Consider the following 14,105-nt stretch of genomic DNA (forward strand, 5'->3'; position numbering starts at 1 on the left):
TTGCGCTTTCCTCCTGAGCGGTAACAGCAGTGTCACGCAATCCGCCGCGTGGATCAAAGGATCTATGGATTTCCCTCGAGACTTTCCCACGAGGCTTTCCCACGAGGCTTTCCCACAGGGCTGTCCCACGTGCACACGTGGTGGGAGTCGATCCTCGGCTTGAACGTCAAGGCAGTGCAGGGAAAACAGGTTCCTCTGGAATGGACTGACACATCTGGGGGACTCTTGGAATGGTGGCACGACCCTGGAGTTCCTCTCGCCTTTCCTGTGGAGAGCGCCTCATCTTGAAATGCGACGGGAACGCCGGGAATTCTTTCCCTCCGAAACAGGGAAAGGATCACTCACCTCGAGCTAGGAGGCAGAAACGGGGCTCACCTGGATGTGTGCGGGACCCCACGTGCTTCCTCTCGAGTGGAGACGGGTATGTCGGGGAACTTCTTGTGTTGCAGCAAGGGTGTGAAGGACCCTTTGGAAGTTCCAGTGGTTAGACGTGATTAGCCTCGAGAAGCCTCAGCGGAAATGGGCCTCTTCTCGCCTGGAGGGCAAAACCTCCTGGATTTTCTCGAGTTGCGGCAGGTTCTCTCGACTTACGACTGGGACCTCAGGGACCCGCTCTGGTGGCCTCAGGAAAGGCCAGTCCCCATGCGAGTTCCTCAGGGGGCTCTCGGGATTCCTCTCCCGTCGATGCCGGGGCCTAAGACCTTGTGTGGAGTCGGGGCCGGAACCTGAGGATTCCTCTCCAGTGCTGACATGGATCTTGTGGTACTTCTGGAGTCTCCCCAGGGGAGTCAGTCCTCGTCTCGAATGCGGGCATGCACTTGCGCTTTCCTCCAGAGCGGTAGCAGCACTGTCACGCAGTCCGCGGCGTGGATCAAAGGATCTATGGTTTTCCCTCGAGTCTTTCCCACGAGGCTTTCCCACGAGGCTTTCCCACAGGGCTGTCCCACGTGCACACGTGGTGGGAGTCGATCCTCGGCTTGAACGTCAAGGCAGTGTAGGGAAAACAGGTTCCTCTGGAATGGACTGACACATCTGGGGGACTCTTGGAATGGTGGCACGACCCTGGAGTTCCTCTCGCCTTTCCTGTGGAGAGCGACTCCTCTTGAGATGCGATGGGAACGCCGGGAATTCTTTCCCTAGGAAACAGGGAAAGGATCCCTCATCTCGAGCTAGGAGGCGGAAACGGGGCTCCCCTGGATGTGTGCGGGACCCTCGTGCTTCCTCTCGAGTGGAGACGGTTATGTCGGGGAACTTCTTGAGTTGCCGCAAGGGTGTGAAGGACCCTTTGGAAGTTCCAGAGGTTAGATGTGATTAGCCTCGAGAAGCCTCAGCGGAAATGGGCCACATCTTGCCTGGAGGGCAAAACCTCCTGGATTTTCTCGAATTGCGGCAGGTGCCCTCGACTTTCGATGGGGGACTCGGGGACCCGCTCTGGTGGCCTCAGGAAAGGCCAGTCCCCATGCGAGTTCCTCGGGGGCCTCTCGGGATTCCTCTCCCGTCGATGCCGGGGCCTAAGACCTTGTGTGGAGTCGGGGCCGGAACCTGAGGATTAATCTCCAGTGCTGACATGGATCTTGGGCTACTTCTGGAGTCTCCCCAGGGGAGTCAGTCCTCGTCTCGAATGCGGGCATGCACTTGCGCTTTCCTCCAGAGCGGTAGCAGCAGTGTCACGCAGTCCGCCGCGTGGAGCAAAGGATCTATGGTTTTCCCTTGAGTCTTCCCACGAGGCTTTCCCAAGAGGCTTTCCCACAGGGCTGTCCCACGTGCACACGTGGTGGGACTCGATCCTCGGCTTGAACGTCAAGGCAGTGCAGGGAAAACAGGTTCCTCTGGAATGGAATGACACAACTGGGGGACTCTTGGAATGGTGGCACGACCCTGGAGTTTCTCTCGCCTTTCCTGTGGAGAGCGCCTCCTCTTGAGATGCGACGGGAACGCCGGGAATTCTTTCCCTACGAAACAGGGAAAGGATCCCTCATCTCGAGCTAGGAGGCGGAAACGGGGCTCCCCTGGATGTGTGCGGGACCTTGGTGCTTCCTCTCGAGTGGAGACGTGTATGTCGGGGAACTTCTTGAGTTGCAGCAATGGTGTGATGGACCCTTTGGAAGTTCCAGTGGTTAGATGTGATTAGCCTCGAGAAGCCTCAGCGGAAATGGGCCTCATTTCGCCTGGAGGGCAAAACCTCCTGGATTTTCACGAGTTGCGGCAGGTGCTCTCGACTAACGACGGGGACCTCGGGGACCCGCTCTGGTGGCCTCAGGAAAGGCCAGTCCCCATGCGAGTTCCTCGGGGGCCTCTCGGGATTCCTCTCCCGTCCATGCCGGGGCCTAATACCTTGTGTGGATTCGGGGCCGGAACCTGAGGATTCCTCTCCAGTGCTGACATGGATCTTGGGGTACTTCTGGAGTCTCCCCAGGGGAGTCAGTCCTCGTGTCGAATGCGGGCATGCACTTGCCCTTTCCTCCAGAGCGGTAGCAGCAGTGTCACGCAGTCCGCCGCGTGGATCAAAGGATCTATGGTTTTCCCTCGAGTCTTTCCAACGAGGCCTTCCCACGAGGCTTTCCCACAGGGCTGTCCCACGTGCACACGTGGTGGGAGTCGATCCTCGGCTTGAACGTCAAGGCACTGCAGGGAAAACAGGTTCCTCTGGAATGGACTGACACATCTGAGTGACTCTTGGAATGGTGGCACGACCCTGGAGTTCCTCTAGCCTGTCCTGTGGAGAGCGCCTCCTCTTGAGATGCGACGGGAACGCCGGGAATTCTTTCCCTACGAAACAGGGAAAGGATCCCTCATCTCGAGCTAGGCGGCGGAAACGGGGCTCCCCTGGATGTGTGCGGGACCCTCGTGCTTCCTCTCGAGTGGAGACGGGTATGTCGGGGAACTTCTTGAGTTGCAGCAAGGGTGTGAAGGACCCTTTGGAAGTTCCAGTTGTTAGATGTGATTAGCCTCCAGAAGCCTCAGCGGAAATGGGCCTCATCTCGCCTGGAGGGCAAAACCTCCTGGATTTTCTCGAGTTGCGGCATGTGCTCTCGACTTACGACGGGGACCTCGGGGACCCGCTCTGGTGGCCTCATGAAAGGCCAGTCCCCATGCGAGTTCCTCGGGGGCCTCTCGGGATTCCTCTCCCGTCGATGCCGGGGCCTAAGATCTTGTGTGGAGTCGGGGCCGGAACCTGAGGATTCCTCTCCAGTGCTGACATGGATCTTGGGCTACTTCTGGAGTCTCTGCAGGGGAGTCAGTCCTCTTCTGGAAAGCGGGCATGCACTTGTGCTTTCCTCCATAGCGGTAGCAGCAGTGTCACGCAGTCCGCCGCGTGGATCAAAGGATCTATGATTTTCCCTCGAGTCTTTCCCACGAGTCTTTCCCACAGGGCTGTTCCACGTGCACACGTGGTGGGAGTCGATCCTCGGCTTGAACGTCAAGGCAGTGCAGGGAAAACAGGTTCCTCTGGAATGGACTGACACATCTGGGGGACTCTTGGAATGGTGGCACGACCCTGGAGTTCCTCTCGCCTTTCCTGTGGAGAGCCCCTCCTCTTGAGATGCGATGGGAACGCCGGGAATTCTTTCCCTACGAAACAGGGAAAGGATCCCTCATCTCGAGCTAGGAGGCGGAAACGGGGCTCCCCTGGATGTGTGCGGGACCCTGGTGCTTCCTCTCGAGTGGAGACGGGTATGTCGGGGAACTTCTTGAGTTGCAGCAAGGGTGTGAAGGACCCTTTGGAAGTTCCAGAGGTTAGATGTGATTAGCCTCGAGAAGCCTCAGCGGAAATGGGCCACATCTCGCCTGGAGGGCAAAACCTCCTGGATTTTCTCGAATTGAGGCAGGTGCCCTCGACTTTCGACGGGGAACTCAGGGACCCGCTCTGGTGGCCTCAGGAAAGGCCAGTCCCCATGCGAGTTCCTCGGGGGCCTCTCGGGATTCCTCTCCCGTCGATGCCGGGGCCTTAGACCTTGTGTGGAGTCGGGGCCGGAACCTGAGGATTCCTCTCCAGTGCTGACATGGATCTTGGGCTACTTCTGGAGTCTCCCCAGGGGAGTCAGTCCTCGTCTCGAATGCGGGCATGCACTTGCGCTTTCCTCCAGAGCGGTAGCAGCAGTGTCACGCAGTCCGCCGCGTGGAGCAAAGGATCTATGGTTTTCCCTCGAGACTTTCCCACGAGGCTTTCCCACGAGGCTTTCCCACAGGGCTGTCCCACGTGCACACGTGGTTGGAGTCGATCCTCGGCTTGAACGTCAAGGCAGTGCAGGGAAAACAGGTTCCTCTGGAATGGACTGACACATCTGGGGGACTCTTGGAATGGTGGCACGACCCTGGAGTTCCTCTCGCCTTTCCTGTGGAGAGCGCCTCCTCTTGAGATGCGACGGGAACGCCGGGAATTCTTTCCCTACGAAACAGGGAAAGGATCCCTCATCTCGAGCTAGGAGGCGGAAACGGGGCTCCCCTGGATGTGTGCGGGACCCTGGTGCTTCCTCTCGAGTGGAGACGGGTATGTCGGGGAACTTCTTGAGTTGCAGCAAGGGTGTGAAGGACCCTTTGGAAGTTCCAGAGGTTAGATGTGATTAGCCTCGAGAAGCCTCAGCGGAAATGGGCCACATCTCGCCTGGAGGGCAAAACCTCCTGGATTTTCTCGAATTGAGGCAGGTGCCCTCGACTTTCGACGGGGAACTCGGGGACCCGCTCTGGTGGCCTCAGGAAAGGCCAGTCCCCATGCGAGTTCCTCGGGGGCCTCTCGGGATTCCTCTCCCGTCGATGCCGGGGCCTTAGACCTTGTGTGGAGTCGGGGCCGGAACCTGAGGATTCCTCTCCAGTGCTGACATGGATCTTGGGCTACTTCTGGAGTCTCCCCAGGGGAGTCAGTCCTCGTCTCGAATGCGGGCATGCACTTGCGATTTCCTCCAGAGCGGTAGCAGCAGTGTCACGCAGTCCGCCGCGTGGAGCAAAGGATCTATGGTTTTCCCTCGAGACTTTCCCACGAGGCTTTCCCACGAGGCTTTCCCACAGGGCTGTCCCACGTGCACACGTGGTTGGAGTCGATCCTCGGCTTGAACGTCAAGGCAGTGCAGGGAAAACAGGTTCCTCTGGAATGGACTGACACATCTGGGGGACTCTTGGAATGGTGGCACGACCCTGGAGTTCCTCTCGCCTTTCCTGTGGAGAGCGCCTCCTCTTGAGATGCGACGGGAACGCCGGGAATTCTTTCCCTACGAAACAGGGAAAGGATCCCTCATCTCGAGCTAGGAGGCGGAAACGGGGCTCCCCTGGATGTGTGCGGGACCTTGGTGCTTCCTCTCGAGTGGAGACGGGTATGTCGGGGAACTTCTTGAGTTGCAGCAAGGGTGTGATGGACCCTTTGGAAGTTCCAGTGGTTAGATGTGATTAGCCTCGAGAAGCCTCAGCGGAAATGGGCCTCATTTCGCCTGGAGGGCAAAACCTCCTGGATTTTCTCGAGTTGCGGCAGGTGCTCTCGACTAACGACGGGGACCTCAGGGACCCGCTCTGGTGGCCTCAGGAAAGGCCAGTCCCCATGCGAGTTCCTCGGGGGCCTCTCGGGATTCCTCTCCCGTCGATGCCGGGGCCTAAGACCTTGTGTGGAGTTGGGGCCGGAACCTGAGGATTCCTCTCCAGTGCTGACATGGATCTTGGGGTACTTCTGGAGTCTCCCCAGGGGAGTCAGTCCTCGTGTCGAATGCGGGCATGCACTTGCGCTTTCCTCCAGAGCGGTAGCAGCAGTGTCACGCAGTCCGCCGCGTGGATCAAAGGATCTATGGTTTTCCCTCGAGTCTTTCCAACGAGGCCTTCCCACGAGGCTTTCCCACAGGGCTGTCCCACGTGCACACGTGCTGGGAGTCGATCCTCGGCTTGAACGTCAAGGCAGTGCAGGGAAAACAGGTTCCTCTGGAATGGACTGACACATCTGAGTGACTCTTGGAATGGTGGCACGACCCTGGAGTTCCTCTCGCCTTTCCTGTGGAGAGCGACTCCTCTTGAGATGCGACGGGAACGCGGGGAATTCTTTCCCTACGAAACAGGGAAAGGATCCCTCATCTCGAGCTAGGAGGCGGAAACGGGGCTCCCCTGGATGTGTGCGGGACCCTCGTGCTTCCTCTCGAGTGGAGACGGGTATGCCGGGGAACTTCTTGAGTTGCAGCAAGGGTGTGAAGGACCCTTTGGAAGTTCCAGTGGTTAGATGTGATTAGCCTCGAGAAGACTCAGCGGAAATGGGCCTCATCTCGCCTGGAGGGCAAAACCTCCTGGATTTTCTCGAGTTGCGGCATGTGCTCTCGACTTACGACGGGGACCTCGGGGACCCGCTCTGGTGGCCTCAGGAAAGGCCAGTCCCTATGCGATTTCCTCGGGGGGCTCTCGGGATTCCTCTCCCGTCGATGCTGGGGCCTAAGACCTTGTGTGGAGTCGGGGTCGGAACCTGAGAATTCCTCTCCAGTGCTGACATGGATCTTGGGCTACTTCTGGAGTCTCCCCAGGGGAGTCAGTCCTCGTCTCGAATGCGGGCATTCACTTGCTCTTTCCTCCAGAGCGGTAGCAGCAGAGTCATGCAGTCCGCCGCGTGGATCAAAGGATCTATGGTTTTCCCTCGAGTCTTTCCCACGAGGCTTTCCCACGAGGCTTTCCCACAGGGCTGTCCCACGTGCACACGTGGTGGGAGTCGATCCTCGGCTTGAACGTCAAGGCAGTGCAGGGAAAACAGGTTCCTCTGGAATGGACTGACACATCTGGGGGACTCTTGGAATGGTGGCACGACCCTGGAGTTCCTCTCGCCTGTCCTGTGGAGAGCGCCTCCTCTTGAGATGCGACGGGAACGCCGGGAATTCTTTCCCTATGAAACAGGGAAAGGATCCCTCATCTCGAGCTATGAGGCGGAAACGGGGATCCCCTGGATGTGTGCGGGAACATCGTGCTTCCTCTCGAGTGGAGACGTTTATGTCGGGGAACTTCTTGAGTTGCAGCAAGGGTGTGAAGGACCCTTTGGAAGTTCCAGTGGTTAGATGTGACTAGCCTCGAGAAGCCTCAGCGGTAATGGGCCTCAACTCGCCTGGAGGGCAAAACTTCCTGGATTTTCTCGAGTTGCGGCAGGTGCTCTCGACTTACGACGGGGACATCAGGGACCCTCTCTGGTGGCCTCAGGAAAGGCCAGTCCCCAAGCGAGTTCCTCGGGGGCCTCTCGGGATTCCTCTCCCGTCGATGCCGGGGCCTAAGACCTTGTGTGGAGTCGGGGCCGGAACCTGAGGATTCCTCTGCAGTGCTGACATGGATCTTGGGGTACTTGTGGAGTCTCCCCAGGGGAGTCAGTCCTCGTCTCGAATGCGGGCATGCACTTGCGCTTTCCTCCTGAGCGGTAACAGCAGTGTCACGCAATCCGCCGCGTGGATCAAAGGATCTATGGATTTCCCTCGAGACTTTCCCACGAGGCTTTCCCACGAGGCTTTCCCACAGGGCTGTCCCACGTGCACACGTGGTGGGAGTCGATCCTCGGCTTGAACGTCAAAGCAGTGCAGGGAAAACAGGTTCCTCTGGAATGGACTGACACATCTGGGGGACTCTTGGAATGGTGGCACGACCCTGGAGTTCCTCTCGCCTTTCCTGTGGAGAGCGCCTCCTCTTGAAATGCGACGGGAACGCCGGGAATTCTTTCCCTCCGAAACAGGGAAAGGATCACTCACCTCGAGCTAGGAGGCAGAAACGGGGCTCACCTGGATGTGTGCGGGACCCCACGTGCTTCCTCTCGAGTGGAGACGGGTATGTCGGGGAACTTCTTGTGTTGCAGCAAGGGTGTGAAGGACCCTTTGGAAGTTCCAGTGGTTAGACGTGATTAGCCTCGAGAAGCCTCAGCGGAAATGGGCCTCTTCTCGCCTGGAGGGCAAAACCTCCTGGATTTTCTCGAGTTGCGGCAGGTTCTCTCGACTTACGACTGGGACCTCAGGGACCCGCTCTGGTGGCCTCAGGAAAGGCCAGTCCCCATGCGAGTTCCTCAGGGGGCTCTCGGGATTCCTCTCCCGTCGATGCCGGGGCCTAAGACCTTGTGTGGAGTCGGGGCCGGAACCTGAGGATTCCTCTCCAGTGCTGACATGGATCTTGTGGTACTTCTGGAGTCTCCCCAGGGGAGTCAGTCCTCGTCTCGAATGCGGGCATGCACTTGCGCTTTCCTCCAGACCGGTAGCAGCACTGTCACTCAGTCCGCGGCGTGGATCAAAGGATCTATGGTTTTCCCTCGAGTCTTTCCCACGAGGCTTTCCCACGAGGCTTTCCCACAGGGGTGTCCCACGTGCACACGTGGTGGGAGTCGATCCTCGGCTTGAACGTCAAGGCAGTGTAGGGAAAACAGGTTCCTCTGGAATGGACTGACACATCTGGGGGACTCTTGGAATGGTGGCACGACCCTGGAGTTCTCGCCTTTCCTGTGGAGAGCGCCTACTCTTGAGATGCGACGGGAACGCCAGGAATTCTTTCCCTATGAAACAGGGAAAGGATCCCTCATCTCGAGCTAGGAGGCGGAAACGGGGCTCCCCCGGATGTGTGCGGGAACCTCGTGCTTCCTCTCGAGTGGAGACGTTTATGTCGGGGAACTTCTTAAGTTGCAGCAAGGGTGTGAAGGACCCTTTGGAAGTTCCAGTGGTTAGATGTGATTAACCTCGAGAAGCCTCAGCGGAAATGGGCCTCATCTCGCCTGGAGGGCATAACCTCCTGGATTTTCTCGAGTTGCGGTAGGTGCTCTCGACTTACGACGGGGACCTCAGGGACCCGCTCTGGTGGCCTCAGGAAAGGCCAGTCCCCATGCGAGTTCCTCGGGGGCCTCTCGGGATTCCTCTCCCGTCGATGCCGGGGCCTAAGACCTTGTGTGGAGTCGGGGCCGGAACCTGAGGATTCCTCTCCAGTGCTGACATGGATCTTGGAGTACTTCTGGAGTCTCCCCAGGGGAGTCAGTCCTCGTCTCGAATGCGGGCATGCACTTGCGCTTTCCTCCAGAGCGGTAGCAGCAGTGTCACGCAGTCCGCCGCGTGGATCAAAGGATCTATGGTTTTCCCTCGAGTCTTTCCCACGAGGCTTTCCCACGAGGCTTTGCCACAGGCCTGTCCCACGTGCACACGTGGTGGGAGTCGATCCTCGGCTTGAACGTCAAGGCAGTGCAGGGAAAACAGCTTCCTCTGTAATGGACTGACACATCTGGGGGTCTCTTGGAATGGCGGCACGACTGTGGAGTTCCTCTTCCCTTTCCTGTGGAGAGGGCCTCCTCTTGAGATGCGACGGGAACGCCGGGAATTCTTTCCCTACGAAACAGGGAAAGGATCCCTCATCTCGAGCTAGGCGGCGGAAACGGGGCTCCTCTGGATGTGTGCGGGACCCTCGGGCTTCCTCTCGAGTGGAGACGGGTATGTCGGGGAACTTCTTGAGTTGCAGCAAGGGTGAGAAGGACCCTTTGGAAGTTCCAGTGGTTAGACGTGATTAGCCTCGAGAAGCCTCAGCGGAAATGGGCCTCATCTCGCCTGGAGGGCAAAACCTCCTGGGTTTTCTCGAGTTGCGGCAGGTGCTCTCGACTTACGACTGGGACCTCAGGGACCCGCTCTGGTGGCCTCAGGAAAGGCCAGTCCCCATGCGAGTTCCTCAGGGGGATCTCGGGATTCCTCTCCCGTCGATGCCGGGGCCTAAGACCTTGTGTGGAGTCGGGGCCGGAACCTGAGGATTCCTCTCCAGTGCTGACATGGATCTTGTGGTACTTCTGGAGTCTCCCCAGGGGAGTCAGTCCTCGTCTCGAATGCGGGCATGCACTTGCGCTTTCCTCCAGAGCGGTAGCAGCAGTGTCACGCAGTCCGCGGCGTGGATCAAAGGATCTATGGTTTTCCCTCGAGTCTTTCCCACGAGGCTTTCCCACGAGGCTTTCCCACAGGGCTGTCCCACGTGCACACGTGGTGGGAGTCGATCCTCGGCTTGAACGTCAAGGCAGTGCAGGGAAAACAGGTTCCTCTGGAATGGACTGACACATCTGGGGGACTCTTGGAATGGTGGCACGACCCTGGAGTTCCTCTCGCCTTTCCTGTGGAGAGCGCCTCCTCTTGAGATGCGACGGGAACGCCGGGAATTCTTTCCCTACGAAACAGGGAAAGGATCCCTCATCTCGAGCTAGGAGGTGGAAACGGGGCTCCCCTGGATGTGTGCGGGAACCTCGTGCTTCCTCTCGAGTGGAGACGGTTATGTCGGGGAACTTCTTGAGTTGCAGCAAGGGTGTGAAGGACCCTTTGGAATTTCCAGTGGTTAGATGTGATTAGCCTCGAGAAGCCTCAGCGGAAATGGCCTCATCTCGCCTGGAAGGCAAAACCTCCTGGATTTTCTCGAGTTGTTGCAGGTGCTCTCGACTTACGACGGGGACCTCAGCGACCCGCTCTGGTGGCCACAGGAAAGGCCAGTCCCCATGCGAGTTCCTCGGGGGCCTCTCGGGATTCCTCTCCCGTCGATGCCGGGGCCTATGACCTTGTGTGGAGTCGGGGCCGGAACCTGAGGATTCCTCTCCAGTGCTGACATGGATCTTGGGGTACTTCTGGAGTCTCCCCAGGGGAGTCAATCCTCGTCTCGAATGCGGGCATGCACTTGCGCTTTCCTCCAGAGCGGTAGCAGCAGTGTCACGCAGTCCGCCGCGTGGATCAAAGGATCTATGGTTTTCCCTCGAGGCTTTCCCACGAGGCTTTCCCACAGGGCTGTCCCACGTGCACACGTGGTGGGAGTCGATCCTCGGCTTGAACGTCAAGGCAGTGCAGGGAAAATAGGTTCCTCTGGATGGACTGACACATCTGGGGGACTCTTGATATGGTGGCACGACCCTGGAGTTCCTCTCGCCTTTCCTGTGGAGAGCGCCTCCTCTTGAGATGCGACGGGAACGCCGGGAATTCTTTCCCTACGTAACAGGGAAAGGATCCCTCATCTCGAGCTAGGAGGCGGAAACGGGGCTCCCCTGGATGTGTGCGGGACCCCACGTGCTTCCTCTCGAGTGGAGACGGGTATGTCGGGGAACTTCTTGAGTTGCAGCAAGGGTGTGAAGGACCCTTTGGAAGTTCCAGTGGTTAGACGTGATTAGCCTCGAGAAACCTCAGCGGAAATGGGCCTCATCTCGCCTGGAGGGCAAAACCTCCTGGATTTTCTCGAGTTGGGGCAGGTGCTCTCGACTTACGACGGGGACCTCAGAGACCCGCTCTGGTGGTCTCAGGAAAGGCCAGTCCCCATGCGAGTTCCTCGGGGCCTCTCGGGATTCCTCTCCCGTCAAAGCCGGGGCCTAAGACCTTGTGTGGAGTCTGGGCCGGAAACTGAGGATTCCTCTCCAGTGCTGACATGGATCTTGGGGTACTTCTGGAGTCTCCCCAGGGGAGTCAGTCCTCGTCTCGAATGCGGGCATGCACTTGCGCTTTCTTCCTGAGCGGTAACAGCAGTGTCACGCAATCCGCCGCGTGGATCAAAGGATCTATGGATTTCCCTCGAGTCTTTCCCACCAGGCTTTCCCACGAGGCTTTCCCACAGGGCTGTCCCACGTGCACACGTGGTGGGAGCCGATCCTCGGCTTGAACGTGAAGGCAGTGCAGGGAAAACAGGTTCCTCTGGAATGGACTGACACATCTGGGGGACTCTTGGAATGGTGGCACGACCCTGGAGTTCCTCTTCCCTTTCCTGTGGAGAGCGCCTCCTCTTGAGATGCGACGGGAACGCCGGGTATTCTTTCCCTAAGAAACAGGGAAAGGATCCCTCATCTCGAGCTATGAGGCGGAAACGGGGCTCCCCTGGATGTGTGCGGGACCCTCGTGCTTCCTCTCGTGTGGAGACGGGTATGTCGGGGAACTTCTTCAGTTGCAGCAAGGGTGTGAAGGACCCTTTGGAAGTTCCAGTGGTTAGACGTGATTAGCCTCTAGAAGCCTCAGCGGAAATGGGCCTCATCTCGCCTGGAGGGCAAAACCTCCTGGATTTTCTCGAGATGCGGTAGGTGCTCTCGACTTACGACGGGGACCTCAGGGACCCGCTCTGGTGGCCTCAGGAAAGGCCAGTCCCCATGATAGTTCCTCGGGGGCCTCTCGGGATTCCTCTCCCGTAGATGCCGGGGCCTAAGACCTTGTGTGGAGTCGGGGCCGGAACCTGAGGATTCCTCTCCAGTGCTGACATGGATCTTGGAGTACTTCTGGAGTCTCCTCAGGGGAGTCAGTCCTCGTCTCGAATGCGGGCATGCATTGCCCTTTCCTCCAGAGCGGTAGCAGCAGTGTCACGCAGTCCGCCGCGTGGATCAAAGGATCTATGGTTTTCCCGCGAGTCTTTCACACGAGGCTTTCCCACGAGGCTTTGCCACAGGGCTGTCCCACGTGCAAGCGGGGTGGGAGTCGATCCTCGGCTTGAACGTCAAGGCAGTGCAGGGAAACAGGTTCCTCTGTAATGGACTGACACATCTGGGGGTCTCTTGGAATGGCGGCACGACTCTGGAGTTCCTCTTCCCTTTCCTGTGGAGAGCGCCTCCTCTTGAGATGCGACGGGAACGCCGGGAATTCTTTCCCTACGAAACTGGGAAAGGATCCCTCATCTCGAGCTAGGAGGCGGAAATGGGCTCCCCTGGATGTGTGCGGGACCCCACGTGCTTCCTCTCGAGTGGAGACGGGTATGTCGGGGAACTTCTTGAGTTGCAACAAGGGTGTGAAGGACCCTTTGGAAGTTCCAGTGGTTAGACGTGATTAGCCTCGAGAAGCCTCAGCGGAAATGGGCCTCATCTCGCCTGGAGGGCAAAACCTCCTGGATTTTCTCGAGATGCGGCAGGTGCTTTCGACTTACGACGGGGACCTCAGGGACCCGCTCTGGTGGCCTCAGTAAAGGCTAGTCCCCATGCGAGTTCCTCGGGGGCCTCTCGGGATTCCTCTCCCGTCAGTGCCGGGGCCTAAGACCTTGTATGGAGTCGGGGCCGGAACCTGAGGATTCCTCTCCAGTGCTGACATGGATCTTGGGGTACTTCTGGAGTCTCCCCAGGAGAGTCAGTCCTCGTCTCGAATGCGGGAATGCCCTTGCGCTTTCCTCCAGAGCGGTAGGAGCAGTGTCACGCAGTCCGCCGCGGGGATCAAAGGATCTATGGTTTCCCTCGAGTCTTTCCCACGAGGCTTTCCCACGAGGCTTTCCCACAGGGCTGTCCCACGTGCACACGTGGTGGGAGTCGATCCTCGGCTTGAACGTCAAGGCAGTGCAGGGAAAACAGGTTCCTCTGGAATGGACTGACACATCTGGGGGACTCTTGGAATGGTGGCACGACCCTGGAGTTCCTCTCGCCTTTCCTGTGGAGAGCACCTTCTCTTGAGATGCGACGGGAACGCCGGGAATTCTTTCCCTACGAAACAGGGAAAGGATCCCTCATCTCGAGCTATGAGGGGGAAACGGGGCTCACCTGGATGTGTGCGGGACCCTCGTGCTTCCTCTCGAGTGGAGACGGGTATGTCGGGGAACTTCTTGAGTTGCAGCAAGGGTGTGAAGGACCCTTTGGAAGTTCCAGTGGTTAGATGTGATTAGCCTCGAGAAGCCTCAGCGGAAATGGGCCTCATCTCGCCTGGAGGGTAAAACCTCCTGGATTTTCTCGAGTTGCTGCAGGTGCTCTCGACTTACGACGGGGACCTCAGGGACCCGCTCTGGAGTCCTCAGGAAAGGCCAGTCCCCATGCGAGTTCCTCGGGGGCCTCTCGGGATTCCTCTCCCGTCGATGCCGGGGCCTAAGACCTTATGTGGAATCGGGGCCGAAACCTGAGGATTCCTCTCCAGTGCTGACATGGATCCTGGGATACTTAGGAGTCTCCCTAGGGGAGTCAGTCCTCGTCTCGAATGCGGACATGCACTTGCGCTTTCCTCCAGAGCGGTAGCAGCAGTGTCACGCTGTCCGCCGCGTGGATCAAATGATCTATGGTTTTCCCTCGAGTCTTTCCCACGAGGCTTTCCCACGAGGCTTTGCCACAGGCCTGTCCCACGTGCACACGTGGTGGGAGTCGATCCTCGGCTTGAACGTCAAGGCAGTGCAGGGAAAACAGCTTCCTCTGTAATGGACTGACACATCTGGGGGTCTCTTGGAATGGCGGCACGACTGTGGAG

Source organism: Ovis canadensis, chromosome 11, assembly GCF_042477335.2.
Source record: "Ovis canadensis isolate MfBH-ARS-UI-01 breed Bighorn chromosome 11, ARS-UI_OviCan_v2, whole genome shotgun sequence".
In the NCBI taxonomy this organism is placed as follows: Eukaryota; Metazoa; Chordata; class Mammalia; order Artiodactyla; family Bovidae; genus Ovis; species Ovis canadensis.